The sequence below is a fragment of the Anabrus simplex genome, chromosome 2 (assembly GCF_040414725.1).
Source record: "Anabrus simplex isolate iqAnaSimp1 chromosome 2, ASM4041472v1, whole genome shotgun sequence".
Classification (NCBI taxonomy): Eukaryota; Metazoa; Arthropoda; class Insecta; order Orthoptera; family Tettigoniidae; genus Anabrus; species Anabrus simplex.
In genome coordinates, this window is record NC_090266.1 from 909,196,072 (window position 1) to 909,213,526 (window position 17,455).

At 39.8% G+C, this 17,455-nt stretch overlaps 1 protein-coding gene across 5 annotated transcripts in view; it reads right to left on the reverse strand.

Moving 5' to 3' along the window:
• LOC136863178 (general transcription factor IIH subunit 1) overlaps positions 1-17,455 on the reverse strand; it is a 506,000-nt gene that overhangs the window by 408,279 nt on the left and 80,266 nt on the right. Inside the window, exon 1 of one of the 5 annotated variants that reach the window (XM_067139530.2) lies at positions 10,282-10,323. The exons of the other annotated variants lie outside the window; for them this stretch is intronic. The gene's annotated coding sequence lies outside the window, so the exon portion shown is untranslated. Of the gene's footprint in view, positions 1-10,281; positions 10,324-17,455 lie in introns of those variants that run through there. 5 annotated transcript variants of the gene reach the window in all.

The following is a 17,455-nucleotide window of genomic DNA, read 5'->3' on the forward strand; positions in this document are numbered from 1 at the left end:
TTCGATGGTCTTTGAATGTTTATCACGTCAATTCAATGGGTACTGCACGTAAGAGAGGAACCATGAACCTTCTCAAAGACTGTAAAAGCCAGAGTTCCGTAACGCTTGAGCAATCGGATTATCGTATTTTATGATGCCATGCATTTCATAGAGCTTCCCTATGTGAGGAGTAACAAAGGACATGAGCAAGTGCTTCTACCTCATTGTGGCAGCGCAGACAATGGTTATTGTCCTTGATCTTGCCTGGAATAGCTCATGCGGTCACTACATTGCCTGTCATTTTCAAGGAGTCACCCTATTCACTATGAGTTAATCCTTGAAGGAAACTAACATGCTGATTGGCTGCAGGATGTTCACAAGAAAAGGATAATTCCCTTTCTATGGGAGGTCACGTGATTTATTAAATTCATCATCTCTCAACTTGGTTCTTAATTTCTGGAGGTCTAAAAACCTCTGTTTTTACTCAATATAGTGTTAGATGAAGCCTTTACAAACAGTTGAGGCTTTCTTCTTTTGGTTCCCTTGTACTTAGCATGTAAGCATCTCTGGAATTAAAGATTATACTACTACCAGGTGAGATGGCCGTGCGATCAGGGACATGTGGCTGTTAGCTTGCATCCGGGAGATAGTGGGTTCAATCCCACTGTCAGCAGCCCTGAGGATGGTTTTCCGTGGTTTCCCAGTTTCACACCCGGTAAATGCTGGGGCTGTACCTTAATTAAGGCCACGGCCGCTTCCTTCCAACTCCTAGGCCTTTCCTATCCCGTCGTCGCCATAAGACCTATCTGTGTCGGTGCGACGTAAAGCAACTAGCAAAAAAAAAATTATACTTAGTGGATTAATGCATTGAAGAACTGCCTCCCAACATGAACAAAACAGTCCTAGGTCTCTTCCATAAGTTGAAATATCTTCACCAATGAGTTTACTTCGAATAATATTCATATATATTGACTTGGGACAGACTAAAATCCAAACCAATCTCATTGCATACTTGAACAGATGGTGGCGGTATCGGTATCTTTCCCGAAGCTTAAGACTGCTAAAAGAAATTCGTATTCTGTTGCAACAGGCTCCTTGTTGAGTTCATGCAGAATATGATCCATTGCAAGGTTGTATAATGCCGGATATAAATGAGATTCCTGCAAAATGCCTCTTCTAAGTCGTAATGGTTTGATTTTTAAGTGGTTACTTTCCATTTGTGTTTGATTTCCTTCTTGTAATGAGAAAACCAGAGAAGAAAGTTTTGAAGAAACAACGGAATTTTCCAATGTTATTCTAAGATGTTCATGGCCTTGACTAATTACAAATATACCAGAAGATACAGTAAAATAATTCACATGATTCACATATTCAGTAAGTGCACAGGCAGATGACCATGATGTCACTAACCCCTAAATGAACAACTAAGAATTTTCAAAAGAGAACAATATATTTTTTAAATCTTTCTGAACCGGGCGAGTTGGCCGTGCGCGTAGAGGTGCGCGGCTGTGAGCTTGCATCCGGGAGATAGTAGGTTCGAATCCCACTATCGGCAGCCCTGAAAATGGTTTTCCGTGGTTTTCCATTTTCACACCAGGCAAATGCTGGGGCTGTACCTTAATTAAGGCCACGGCCGCTTCCTTCAACTCCTAGGCCTTTCCTATCCCATCGTCGCCATAAGACCTATCTGTGTCGGCGTGACGTAAAGCCCCTAGCAAAAAAAAAAAAATATATATATATATATATCTTTCTGATGGCTGTCATAGAATGAAGAAAAGAAATATTCCTCAGTAACGTAAGGTAGACTATCTTTCCAGATAGACAAGACAAAGTGTAAATACAGTAAGTGCTGTCCCAGTGACAGTATGTGTGTAAGTGTACATTAGCAGGGCTAGGAAAGGAAATTATGCTTATGAGATCTCATTCCACGATCATCTTCATGTGAAGGTAAAATATTTCTCAGAATGGTAACTCACCTTTTAAGTCATAGAATGCATGCACGACATGAGATTAGTTCAGGCAAGGAATTTTCCTTGCAAATGAACAGAACAACATGGGGCATGATAGCTGAGAGAATGTCTCAAGTTCCTCAACAGGCAAAAGTGGCCTGAATCCTGGTCAATGCATGTGAGATTTTTAAGAATAAAAAGCCATATCCCTGCCATTCGGATTCCATGTATGGGACATGGTTATGATCTTCATATGCACAAGTACAAATACAAGTTTGCTTTTGCTTTTAACAGAAAAGTCGCATCTTCCAAATTTCAAGAAGACATGCATAGAACACATATTTGATGATGATTATTATTAATTAATTTAATTAAATAATTTAATTAATTTAATTATTAATAATTAATGTTAATAATAATTGTACCGGGCGGTACACCTCCACGCCGCTAATTTAAAATGTGCGCCAGTTGAAACTCCTCTGCTGGAGGAAGTCTGAACTTTATTGACGGTATTAATTTTCTACTTTCACAGAAGATGTCACTACCTGTAAATTTCGGAGTTTTAGAACTGTGTCATTTTTTATGTGTTTTTGTTTTGCTTGAAGTAAGAAGCGTGAACTTTCTCTTCTAGAGGACACTACTGAAGAACTACAATAGTGCACCCTAGTGCGAAGAAAAATAACTGTTCTTTGGAGAAAATTTTATTTCAAAAGTTTGTTCCTTGTTAAATTTCTTTCTGTTATTGGTTAAGTTGGCTGTATACCCCTCTCTTTCCCCTTGTTTGCATTTAACCAATCCCGAATTTCCGTTATTAATTTCTGACCAATCATAGGTATCTTCCCCCAACTTGAATATGTTGCTGTATCCTACCCAATAAAAAGTTTGTGGGAGGGTGTTTTCATTCCCCTAACACCTAGAACCTTCCGCGAGAGTATATAAACTGCTGATTTTAGGGTCTCTGCGCCACTTCTGTTCCATCTTTCTGTGTGTAAAGTACATAGCAGGGGGCGGGAAGCGCCTCTTTCTTCGGCAGCGGTCAACAACAAGGTAATGGCCAATTAATAACTTCTTTCTTTGCTAGCTCAGCAGTTTAACTCTCGGGGCGGGTCCGAAGTTTTTCCATTATGTAACCTTCCGTAAAATGTAAAGAAACTGGTATCTATCCTATCTTTTAAACTGCATATCGGGATAGAGAGTGCTTAACCCTCTCGAGCTCCCAATCATATTGTTTTGAGGTGAACTTATTTTCTCAACCTATTCTTCGTTAACGTAAAACAAATTGTTCTTTTCTAAAGTCACCTCTGTAGTATGGGATTAGCCCTTGCATTAGTGGCCTAGAGCCGGATTAGGTTTTAAAAACAAGTGTATTAGGAGTGCAGATCGCCTCCTCTCAAATTGTTATTTTAGAGGTCATGTAATTACCCCTTTTCATTTAATAGACCTCAGTAGGTTGGGTATTTTACCCCTGTGTCTATGTCCAGTGAGGACAACTTGAAGGTGGAGTTCGGTGTGGCCTTTGAGAGGCTTAAAGTTGAGAGCGAGTGGCTCTTTTTGTAAATTGAGTGTTGTATGCCTCGTGGAGGCTTTTCAGTGTAATTTGGAGCTAGGGCTCCTAGGCATGAATGGGGTTTTCTGCCCCTCTGTTGGATCTTGTGTTTGGGGTAAAACTGAGCTGATTGCCCAAGCATTGTGTTTTCAGGGCTCGAAGCCCAAATCCTGTAAATATTGTAACTACCCTTTGACTTGCTACTTTGTACCTGCCATGCTTGTTATTTCTTTGTTTTTGAAAAGAAAATATAACCTTGTTAAATTTTAAATTAATTTTACTTTCGTAGTTTGAGACCCGTTCACACCCGCACCTTCTTTCACGCATAACTACCACAAAAACACGGTAACAATAATAATGAAGTTATTTGCTTTATGTCCCACTAACTACTTTTATGGTTTTTGGAGACGCCGAGGTGCCAGAACTGTGTCCTGCAGGAGTTCTTTTACATGCCAGTAAATCTACCGACACGAGGCTGATGTACATGAGCACCTTCAAATACCACCGGACTGAGCCAGGATCAAACCTGCCAAGTTGGGGTCAGAAGGTCAGCGCCTCAACTGTCTGAGCCACTCAGCCTGGCATTATTATTATTATTATTATTATTATTGTTGTTGTTGTTGTTGTTGTTGTTTTAAGGTCACTGGCCCTGAAACCAAGGGATGAAATGAAAAATGAAAATATAATAACTGACTAGGATGAAAATGCATTTGAATTTAAAATAATTAGTGAATATGATTCATAATGCCTTATTTTCTGTAATATTATGAAAAGCATTAATTACAATGTAATAGAATTCAATAAAGGACTGCTTAAAAATACTTTCTTAAATGTTACAAAAAGTTAAAAGCTAAAGTATACCAATTGAAAATATAAAACTGAGAGATATACATAGATAAAAGTTTAAAAAGGTTACTAAAAATAATTACTTACAGCAAAAGCAAAGTTAAGAATAACTAAAAGAAAATGTCAGTTAAAAACTAAAATACAAGGCCACAATCCCTCATAAAATGGATGACGAGTTCTATAGAATGCTTGTCATCTTACTAGAATGAGGAACATGGTAGTCAGAAGGTTCAGACAACGGCAGAGATCAGCCAGGTCTCTACAATCCGTACAGATGTGTACTAGGTCAATACACACTGAGGAGTCTTATCTCTTGAGTATGTAGGACTGCATCACCCACCATGGCCCACGGCACAATACCACTGCTAATAGCAGATTAGCTAACGTCTCAGCAGAGAATGTATATCACTAGCTCGAACCTTATAAGTCAACAGGGCAGTATGACTGGCATTTCAGCAGCCTTATAAGCTAACTTGTTTTCCACAACACCTATGTGGCTTGCGAGCCATACAAATATAATTCTGGTGCTTACTTTCCACAACCCAGTAAGCAGATCATGGATTTGTTGCACCAGATGGTATTGCGGAAAACACGTATTGATAGACTTCAATGAGCTCAAGGAGTTAGAGCACACATGATGATGGAGACATTCGTTGAACAGCTCATAACACAGAGGCTCAAAGATGGCATTGTGTTCTGCTATGTACACACTTCAAGTTTCTGTTAAGAGAAAAGAAAGAAGCCAATTAACATTAACCAAGCCATCCATGAAAAGCCCATTTGATCCTGGATACCAGTTTCCTATAGACCTAAAAAGCCTTCAGTAAATGGAGGCATCTGTCACTTTGTTAGTACACTCATGTTCATAAGAACCAGAACACCTTGAAAGACTAGAGATAGAAAGTTCATATTCACAGGAGAAGTGCAATGGCATGTTCTGAGAAAATGGTTAGCATTTAAACCATGTCAGCCCTCAGGTTCAAGGTCCACATCAATATCTCGGCGCACCACCACCAATTGGTAAAATGTGCCTGCGGCTCCTATTGTCGCTATAAACCAAAGGTAATGGATCAGTGTGACTTGAGCAGATGTGCAGGATGCCTCGCAGACGTATGTGAGAACCATACCACTGAATGAGTGAGTTTGAAAGAGAGCGCATTATTGGCATGAGAGAACGTGATGCATCCGTCCGGGAATCTGCTGCTCATGTGGGACGAAGTGTGTCGGCAGTGCAACGGGTGTGTACAGAATGGTTCACACAAAGCCGTAGAACACGACAAGATGGGTCTAGTCGCACCACCCAGACCACCCCAAGAAGATAGACACCTCATCCGAATGGCAGTGCAGGACAGATCTGCATCGTCCTCGACTCGGCGCAATAGTGGAACAGTGTAACAACACATACACTATAAGGAGTGATAGTCCATTGCAGTTTCTTACGGTCTGGGTTACCAGCGTGTCGTCCACTTCACTGCCTACCTTTGACTAATGTGCATAAACGTGCTAGCCTGGAATGGTGTATGGAACGACGTCACTGGGGACAGGAATGGCAGCAGATAATATTTTTGGACAAATCCAGGTTCTGTTTGTTTGAAAATGATGCCCGCATTTTGGTTCGCCACAGACAGGGGAAGGGGCATCACATTGACTGCATTTGCACAAGACATACAGCGCCAACTCAAAGCCTTATGGTGTGGGGTGCTATTGGGTACAACCACAAATCTCAGTTGGTGCGTGTCGAGAGCACTGTGACCAGTTTGACCTACATGAATGACATCCTGCGACCCGTAGCCATACCCTTTCTGCACGACACCCCAGACGCCGTATTTCAGCAGGACAATGCTTGACCAGATGTTGCTGCACGAACACGTGTCTTCTTGCTGTCACAGGATGTCGGACTGTTGCCCTGGCCCGCCCGATCACCGAACTTGTCGCCAATCGAAAATGTGTGGGATATGGTGAAACAATGGGTGAGGTGCTGTGACCCAATGCCAACCACCAAAGATGAACTATGGGACAAGGTGAATGCAGCATGGATGGCTATACCCCCAGGATGCCATTCGTGGCTTATACGCATCAATGCCATCACACATCAAACAAGTTATAAGTGCCCATGGAGGACTCAGTGCCTACTAGGCAACAGGACACATGCTGAACCTGGGTGACTGAAATGCTAATTGTTTCTGCCAAACATACTAATGAATATGTCCTGTGAATATGAACTTCCTCTAGTTAAGGTGTTTTGTTTTTATGAACATGAGTGTATTAGCGCTGGTGTGCAGATCCAGGTTAATGTAAGGTCGACTCACTGTCCATGGAGGCACCTTACAGTAGGTGGTCTGACAAGACAAGGAACTTCAAATATTCTGTAAATGTTATCCACGTATATTCAAACCGACTGCACAGCTTACAAATAAGCAGCATAGAGCCTGTGACTCGTTATGGAAAACGCAAGGTAGTTCGGATGAAGTGGCACCTGCTGTAGATTTGTAGCATATGACAAGAGCACTTGCTTGAGTCTCAGATGTGAAGGTGGTACACCGGACTCTGAGAACAGGTTGGCTATAGGATTTGAAACGGAAAGCTACCGTTGCCAGCCTAATTCCTCTGTGGTGGATGCCATTCAGCTTAAGAACAAATTTGGATGTTGGTTCATATGCTGCACTGCCGTAGTCTTATCTGGATGATAAATACAAGTACTCTATAAAAATTAAAAAAAACAGCACTGTGCAATCAGCTCCCACACTTTAAGCCACTAGGAAACTTCAAAATATTGAATTTCTTAGCACACTTAGCTTTTAATTGGTGCACGTATAGCTACCACAATAATCTACAGCACTATCAATAAAGGAGTCTGCCAGAAATTTGTATGTGTCTACTAAGGATTGGGATGAAGAGTGCGCTTCTGGCAGAAAAGGACAACAGAGGTCTTCAGTGTTAAGAATGAGAAACCCTGTTCTAATGTCCACTGTTCCACTCTCTGAATAGCTTGTTGTAGCTGTCACTCAGAGACTGCCAAATTCCATTCACTATAATGTAGTCTTTTCTTTTCTTAATAACTGTTAGGTTCTTCAGTCTGGCAAAACTAATTAATTCTGAATAAATAAATTCTGTAACTATATGAAAAAGAAAACCTACTGTTACATGCCAGCCCCGTAGTAGCCCCTTTTGGTACTTCCTGGATGGGGCTAGTGAGTCAATCGTGGATCTCCCAGCCAGCCTTGATGAAGGGGCCGATTTTTCTGTGTATTTTTCTCAGCAGCTGATTTACCTGTAAATTTCTGGGAGATGCAATGAAAATGTTCCATCTCTGGCTATTAAAAGGGAGGCTAGCCGTGGAAAGTTGGTCAGTTTTCGACTCTGTGATGGAGTCAGTGTTAGACTTGGAGTCAGTATTAGAGTCACTGTGAAACTCACCGCTGGAGTCAGTGTGTTCGTGTTTAGTGGCTGGGCTGAGGTTGTCCCACCAAGGTCACAACGAGGCGTAGCAGTGGTCGTTGCATCGGAGCGTCGAGTGTGTAGCTGGACTGAAGGTAGCTTACTGGACAGAAGACTGCATACTGCCTTTGAGTATTGTGTGCGATTGTACTTCTGTGGACTGAGGATCACCATGAGTCAGCGAGGGAAGCAGCTATCGTGAGTGTAATTGGAACAGCGTTAATAGTTGTTTGATGAGGAGTACTGTACTGCTGTTCAGTTGTTTACTGTGTTTGTGTGGATTACTAGAATGTCTCTAGAGTCCAAGGAACATTCATTGTACGTTGCGTGGCGAGTAGCCCTGTGTTCAAATCTAGCTGTCTGCATGCAGTTGCTGTGTGGGGTGACTGGATTTGAAAAAATGAAAGTAAGGCGAGCCTGTGAATAGGATTAAAGACTGTCTGGCTGGAGTCCTAATGTGAAAGACTTGTAACTAGACAGCAATTAGTGAGTGTGCATTTACTGGATCCTCCTGAAATAAATTAGAGTAATAAAACAGAGTGTTTTCTTCATAACAATATGGTAAAAGAATTATACCTGAAAAAGTAACAACTTAATTAAAATAGAACACGTTTCATTCTTGAAAGATCATGATCAGATTCTATCAAATCAAACTCAAATATTTAGAATACCGGTATTTATGCTTATTTCTGTTTAATACTTAGGAACTTGAAATCTTAATTAATGATATCCTTGTTTGTCTCTACTCCAGCATTTACTGCGAGGTTTTTGGAAAACTGCTGCTCTGTCATTGGCATAGGTCCAAAATGGCTGCAGTCCGTTGACGTAGTTTCGCTACGTCACGCCCCTTTCCTTGGCTACATCTATGACACACTGTGTTTTATTTTTACTTTTAGCGCTTCTTTCAGTATTACCATTGCTGTTATTATTATTATTATTATTATTATTATTATTATTATTATTATTATTATATTCCTCATATTTCAATTTTTTTGTAAACTATGCAAGGATTCTTAATGGGCATCTAATCAGCTGCCTTTGATACCAGTAATTTTCGTTATTTAATTTTTGCTTACTTCGACTCTTTTGGAACAGTACATTTCAGTTAATTTCGATTAATACCATTATCATTGTTATTTTAACTTGAATTGTTTCTGAAAACTATTCAGGGATAGTCTAACAAGCTTTTCTATTGAGTTGGTAAGGTTCCCTTTAATTTTCCGTAATGTAATTTACGTTTACATGAATGGCTTTTGTGGAACCATATTCGCATTTTTAAAATTTTTATCATCAATTTATTTAATTCATTAACTTATTTTGGGATAGTCTAACTAGCTTTTTAGTGTGTTGGATAGTTTCCTTTAATTTTCCATTATGTAATTTACGTTTACGTGAACAGCTTTCGTGGAACCATATTCGTAGTTTTTATCATTATTGCCATCATCCTTTTTTAATTTATTTTCAGAGTCCTTGTAAGATGTTATTTTTAGTGATAAATGATAATCTATTTAAGGATAGTCTCGACTGACAAGTATCTGATGATGTTCTTTCATATAACGTTAAGAATTTCATTCTTCGGGTTCCGTATTGAATCAAGATTCACAATAAACAAATAAAATAATAAGATCCACCTTTTCAATGCTATATATTATGTGAAAATTTCTACATTTCTGTTAAATCATCACGTTTATGAACTTTTGGTACCAGTTTTGACAAAACTAGATGTCATGATCAGCCTAGGACAAATTATACAAAGACAATAAAATACATTGATCGTGACTCCTATAGTAATACCTTAATAGTAATTTAGAAAGTATACATGTTAAAACTAAAATAATATTTACACCTATAAGCTGATAGTCATTAACACAATAGTGGTGATTTTTTTATAATGTGTACACCTTAGTAATTATAATTAAAAGAATGACATGTTAAAAGAAAATTCGTTTTTTTAAACTATATATTTGTCGTAAAATATAATTATCAGCTTTTGATCTGTCGTATTTTTATCTGCTGAACAGTCTGGTTCATTTTTAGAGACATGTAGTAGCCATGTTTGACATGTTAAAAGAAGTAAACAAACACTTAGTCAAAAGTTGTTCCACACGAGTACATACAAAATAGAATGTAAAGAATATTCTGATAGGGCTTCAACTTGGACTTAAAAGAAGAAGAATTTTAACACAATGTCCATTGTAACCAAAGTAGATAAATTAAGTTTACATATCACTGCAAGTTGATATTGACAAGCAAAGTGTTCATTGGAAAGTTCTTTATATCGGGTTGTCTCCTTATATGTTTACTTATATCGTCTTAAGAAGTGATATGGGTTTAACACTGTAAAATAATCGAGGTTCTTGTTGAAATGATGCTTGAAAGAAGGATCTTATGAAACAAGTTGTAAGTACAGAGGTTTATCTAGAAAGGTCTTGAACCAAGACGGAACCTATAAGAAGGATAAGACGCGAGTTAGAATTACGTAAAAACTGGAAAAAAATATTATTAAAAGGATAGAAGACTCACCTCGGGTGCCAAGTTGACAGTAGATGTATCGGAAAGGAACTGGCAGACTGAATGTCGAGGGACGGACCTTCGGAGAGAGCAGGGAGGGGCGGAGTTGCTAAGTAGGAGTTTATTGTGGATGTCCTTTCAAGAATGAAACATGTCACTCTTTGTTTAAGTGTGTATTTTTATTCCTTGTTTAATAATGTATTTTTTTACAGGTATTTTATTTATAGTGTAATATGCATATTTAACTTTTGTATTCTACAGACTGAAAAGATTTTAAGTTACATTTAACTGACTCGACACTGGAAAGCATGGCTTCCCCTCTTAATAATCAAAAGATATTCACGTGAACGAAAATGACATAATGGAAAATTAAAAGAAAACTATCCAGACAATTCCTTACCTGTTGAGAGTTTTTATTTTGACTTTTTAAATGGTGATTATAATGGACTAAATTATTACCTGTCACAGTTCAGTTGGAAGGTGATGTTTCAGAATGTATCAACTGATAAAGTAGTAGAAACCTTCCATTCAGTACTACAATATAGCATAGATTTTTACATCTCTATATGGAACTTTCAACTCCCAAACTGGTATTATCATAAATTGAATTTGCTGATGAGTGAAAGGAAGAAACCACCCAAGTTGTACAAAATATCAGGTCTCAACAGTGATTATCAGCATTTCTCGATATTAAGAAATGAATGCAAGTCTGAATCCAAATCTTGCTATAAAAACCATGCCTCCAATTGTGAACAAAGTATTAGTTCCAATCCACAGACATTCTGGCAATATCTAAGTTCTAAAAGGGCATGTCATAGTATTCCTTCAACAATGCATCTTAATGCAGATACTGGTGAAAATACTGTCAATCATTTTGCCAAACACTTTTCATCTGTTTATTCTTATCAGAATAGTAGTAGTATGGCATATGATTACCCTTTTTCTGTCAATCTCTCAGTTATCAAAATTAGTAAGGCAGAAATTTACAACAAACTAATATCTCAGAAATTAAAGAAAACTGCAGGACCTGATGGTGTTTCAGCTTACCTGCTCAAGAAGTGCTCATTTATTTTATGTGAAGCACTCTTTTTAATCTGTTCAGCTTATCATTAAACCAAGGAGTTTTCCCAGAGGAGTGGAAGAAAGGATTTTTTAGTCCAGTTTTCAAAAATGGTGATAATACTGACATAAAACAATACAAACCAGTTATAATTTCTTCTCATATTTACAAAATTTTTGACTCAATGATTATTGACAAGATCACACCTCTCTTTAGAAACATCATTGATAAGCAACACTGATTTTTTTCAGGACGGTCAACCTGTAGCAATCTTCTTTTATTCTATCAGTTCCTCTTGGATGCAAAAGAGAACCACTCTCAGGTGGACTGCACTTACACAGACTTCTCAAAAGCTTGTAACACTGTTGACCATGATATCTTGCTGAAGAAACTAACAGGTTATGAAATTAATGGGCCTCTCCTCTCCTGGTTTGAATCGTATCTTAAAAATTGCCTACAGATTGTTAAAATAAAGAATCATTTTTCTGCACCTATTATTGATACCAGTGGAGGTCCTCAAGGGTCTCACCTTGCTTCCTTACTTTTCACTCTCTACATAAATGACAATAATATTTAAGAATTCATAACTGCCTTTGTTTGCTGACAATGTAAACATTTTTAAGAAAATAAACTGTCCACTTGATTGTTTAAAACTTGAAGATTTACATCACCTGGAAAAGTACTGTATTCAAAATGGGTTGAAACTTAATCATAAAAATGTAAAAATAATATAGTTTTCTAAAAACAAGAAAATATCATTTCAGTACAAATTTAGTAAAAACATTCTGTCTCCTGTTTCACAAGTTAACCACCTTGGTTTAATGAACATATTGAAAATATTTGTAAGAAATAATTACAAAGACTGGGTTCCATTGCTAGATATTCCGGAGAATTTTTAAACTTAGCCATCAATTGCTGTATGTATCTATGATACTCCCTATACTTGAATACTGTACACCTGTATGGAACCCTTGCCATCAGACCTCTTCTATCCAAAGATTAGATTCAGTACATCAATTTCTTCGTTTATATTCAATTACAGCAAGATTACCATATGAAAATCTTGATTATACAGCCCTACAACAGTCTTCAAATCTGCATAGTCTGTCACAACACCGCAAATTCCTCGATACTCTTTTCATTTTTAAATTGCTCCACTCATTGGTGAACTGCCCAAAACTCCCTGAAAAAATTAACTTACACGTACCAGACAGATGCACGAGGTGTAAGCATACATTGTCTGCAAATCAGCATAGAACTAACTATGCATTCAATTGGCCAATTGAACAAATGTCAAGATTTCTAAACAAAGTGGATATTGATATATCTCGTTGTCAAAATTTAGAAATCAGTTACACAATCTCCAGAAGTGACTATTACTTTCCTGCACTTACTTGTACTATAACCTGTGTATATACACTGACTGACAGTGACAATGCAACACCAAGGAGGAGTGGTTCGAAAGGGATGAAAGTTGGGGAAAAAACAGAGACGGCACGGATGAATAATTGATGTTTATTTCAAACCGATATGCAGGTTACACAATGCGCACGGCATCGACTCAGTAGGATGTAGGACCACCACGAGCGGCAATGCATGCAGAAACACGTCGAGGTACAGAGTCAATAAGAGTGCGGATGGTGTCCTGAGGGATGGTTCTCCATTCTCTGTCAACCATGTGCCACAGTTGGTCGTCCGTACGAGGCTGGGGCAGAGTTTGCAAACGGCGTCCAATGAGATCCCACACGTGTTTGATTGGTGAGAGATCCGGAGAGTACGCTGGCCACGGAAGCATCTGTACACCTCGTAGAGCCTGTTGGGAGATGCGAGCAGTGTGTGGGCGGGCATTATCCTGCTGAAACAGAGCATTGGGCAGCCCCTGAAGGTACGGGAGTGCCACCGGCCGCAGCACATGCTGCACGTAGCGGTGGGCATTTAACGTGCCTTGAATACGCACTAGAGGTGACGTGGAATCATACGCAATAGCGCCCCAAACCATGATGCCGCGTTGTCTAGCGGTAGGGCGCTCCACAGTTACTGCCGGATTTGACCTTTCTCTATGCCGACGCCACACTCGTCTGCGGTGACTATCACTGACAGAACAGAAGCGTGACTCATCAGAGAACACGACGTTCCGCCATTCCCTCATCCAAGTCGCTCTAGCCCGGCACCATGCCAGGCGTGCACGTCTATGCTGTGGAGTCAATGGTAGTCTTCTGAGCGGACGCCGGGAGTGCAGGCCTCCTTCAACCAATCGATGGGAAATTGTTCTGGTCGATATTGGAACAGCCAGGGTGTCTTGCACATGCTGAAGAATGGTGGTTGACGTGGCGTGCGGGGCTGCCACCGCTTGGCGGCGGATGCGCCGATCCTCGCGTGCTGACGTCACTCGGGCTGCGCCTGGACCCCTCGCACGTGCCACATGTCTCTGCGCCAACCATCTTCGCCACAGGCGCTGCACCGTGGACACATCCCTATGGGTATCGGCTGCGATTTGACGAAGCGACCAACCTGCCCTTCTCAGCCCGATCACCATACCCCTCGTAAAGGCGTCTGTCTGCTGGAAATGCCTCCGTTGATGGCGGCCTGGCATTCTTAGCTATACACGTGTCCTGTGGCACACGACAACACGTTCTACAATGACTGTCGGCTGAGAAATCACGGTACGAAATGGGCCATTCGCCAACGCCGTGTCCCATTTATCGTTCGCCACGTGCGCAGCACAGCGGCGCATTTCACATCATGAGCATACCTCAGTGACGTCAGTCTACCCTGCAATTGGCATAAAGTTCTGACCACTCCTTCTTAGTGTTGCATTTGCTCTGTCAGTCAGTGTATTAGTACATCTTTCTTCTTATACTCCACTGACCTTTCTTTTTAGTGTGTTTTATCTTTCTCTATTGTGTGTCAAATGGTATTACCATTAATAAAGTATTATTATTATTATTATTATTATTATTATTATTATTATTATTATTATTATTATTATTATTATCATTCTTTCTTCGTTATGCCTGTTTACAGAGCACATTGGAACTTGTTAGCTTGTTGATGGTTTTCCTTTCTTCTTCTCCTCCCAAAATCTCTTCATGAACTCGCTATGCTGTTTCTTGCGTTCTTCCGTTCATTGCTTCCCTGAGGTTCTTTTAGCCTTTTCCGTGAACGTGTGCTTTGCAACCAGATTCCCAAAAGCCTTGCGATCCCTGATGATATCTTCTGTGATATTAATTTATTTTAAGTCCTGCTTTATGTCCTCAACCAGCTTATTTTGACCTCCTTTGATTTAATTATACCAAGCAGTTTTTTTGCATATCTAATGTCGTCCATTCTACAGATGTGGCCATAGAATTTCAATCGTCTCCTGCGTACGGTATCGGTAAACTTGTCGATTGTTTTGTACAAATCTGTAGTTTTCCTTTTGATCCATATACCATTTACATGAACAGGGCCACATATTTTCCTAAGAATTTTTCGTTCTTGTTTTTCAATTTCATCAATTTTACAGTGGCCTCCTAGAGATGTGGTTTCTGAGGCATACAAGGCTTCCGGAAGAACAACAGTCTTGCAATGCCGAAGTTTTGCATTTCGTGACATCACTCTTTTATTGTAGTGGTTAGAGGCAATAGAATTACACATTACCAAAAAAAAAAAAAAAAAAAAAAATAACCAAATCAACCTCAGTGATCTTGCATACCAACCCATTAAATATACCCAGCCCTACTCTTTGTGCTCTTGAATTAATTCAAATTTCATTAAAACACCATTTCACACTGCCTTTCCTTACCTCTTAATCCAGCTGGAGGTTGCTGTTGACGGAAAGTATGTCTGGGATATGGGTTAGGTTACAGTATACCTCTCCGTGGTAAATTTTTTTAATATAGGCTGCAGCCTCTGGTACAGAACTGTATTGTAGGCTTTTATTTTATCATTAAACATCCTTGCCTAGCTCCTCACTAACAGTTTTTTGTTAGCAAGCTACGAACAAAGCAAATGGCCCGAAATAAGACCAGACACCGACTCTGGAGATAAGATGTCCAGAACCAGAGCTGTATTAGTACAGAAAACTTTTTAAAAATCCTTTTAAAGCATCAAAACTTGACTTCAACATTTGTTTATAATTTGTCACACTTATACATAACACCCATTTACAATCATTGACAAATTTATGCATTGTAAACAATATTGAACGTATGTACTCATGTTTAAAAGTGATATTCTTGTAGAATGAAACCTGTTATTCTGTTATTGTGTTCTTTAACATGTATGTAATAGTCTTATAAAGATTACATTTCATGCTTGGGATTACATTTCATGCTTGTTCTCCCATTTCCACACCAGGCAAATGCTGGGGTTGTACTGTAATTAAGGCCACGGCAGCTACCTTCCCACTCCTAGCCCTTTCCTTGCCTTGTGTCACTGAAAGCCCTCAACACATTAGTGCGACGTAAAAAAATAATTTGTGCTTCGACAGACTTGTAAAACTTGAAGCTTACATAAATGGTAGTCTCTGCTACTAGCTCCGTCACTGTGTTTAGACTACTTGTTTTTTGGGTGATATTATGAAGCCATCTCATTTCAGTTTTGCTTCAATTTATAACTATTAGGTTCTTCAGTCAGCTGAAACTAATTTTGAATAAATAAACTTATAAACTATCTGAAAAAAGAAAACATAAGGTAACCAGTGGCGTATACTGAGGGTTGCCAAGGGTTTCGGTGAAGCCCTAATAACAAATGAGAACGTTGGAGATCTAAAGCACATTGTAATGTAAACATTTGACACAATGTTCCATTTACAAAACTTGAACACAATGAGACAAAAGGTCACTCGTATTTTTGAGTGCAAGGCATCAGAGAAAGATACTGCAGCCCAGGCACTGCGTCCTTCTCCCCTCGCTACATCTCGCGCGGCTTGCTGCTGGATGCCCAATAGGTACCGGGACTGGGGGCGGGGGTAGGTGTGCTAGGCTTCAGTCCATCAGATCGCCACTGTTAATGAAGGGGAGAGAGTTCACAGACTCGTACTTCTCCAGAAGTTTCCAAATTGACACGTGCGTTCCTCATCTATATACTTCCTCACCTCATACTACTGACAATTATACAGATAACAGACTGCTGGTATTACACACTCCCTTTTGCTTCTACATCCTTGTAGAGAGACACTGTAGGGCTATTCTTAAAGGAGTACTATACACATGTTCAAAAAAAATTAAGGGAACATGTTTTGTAACGTCTGGTCCGTAAACGTTAATTTGGTCCTACAGCATACCTTGAGACCTTACGAACTCAGGGTATGTCAAATCGAAGTTATACTCCATCCGGAGGTGTAGCCATGCATTAAATTGTCAGGCGACCCCTCAAAACAAAGTGATTAGCGGCGTGTCCATGTGTCGTGAGGTACACAGGCTATTGCGGTCATTTGAGCACAGTGTACGTAAACCAGCATATCCCACGAGACATCTTAACGAGGTTCAAGTCACTAGGGCCGTCACTCTGATCCAGGAAGGATGGACTTTTCGTTATGTTGCTGTGGACCTCAATGTCTCTCCATCACTTATTCAATGCTTGTGGAATCGCTGCAATGAGTCAGGCCAGTTCACAAGGAGGGTTGGACAAGGTCGTAGACACATGACAACCCCATAGCATGACCGATATCTGACCATCTGTGCATTGCAGCGTTGTTCAGCAACTGCCAGAGAACAAGACGTGATAAACACCCAGTCCCCAAACCAGGGGAATTAAGAGTATGAGGGGGTTGATTCTGAGAACTGAACTGGGCCCATCGGGCCAAAGGCAAGCATTCTATCCATTTTGCCACTACGTTGGACCACAATTTGCTAAACCTTAGGCTACCATCTCCACTGATCAGGTGTCCATTATTGAATGTAGCAGAGGCCAGGGCAGTAGCTTGTGAAACAGCCTTGACAACATAGCAGGCTTCTCCCTTAGCTATTGGCTGCAGCTCAGAACGCTTAGGGCTTGACATTCACTAAACCAAATATCGAAAAGCGGTAACCTAATTCTTTATATTCTACATGCTGGCTGTGTGCAAGCTGTTCAACATCCAAACATCCCCCTTGTCCTTTCATCACAGTGCAAGGACATTCTTCTTATGGCGAAACATTTGGT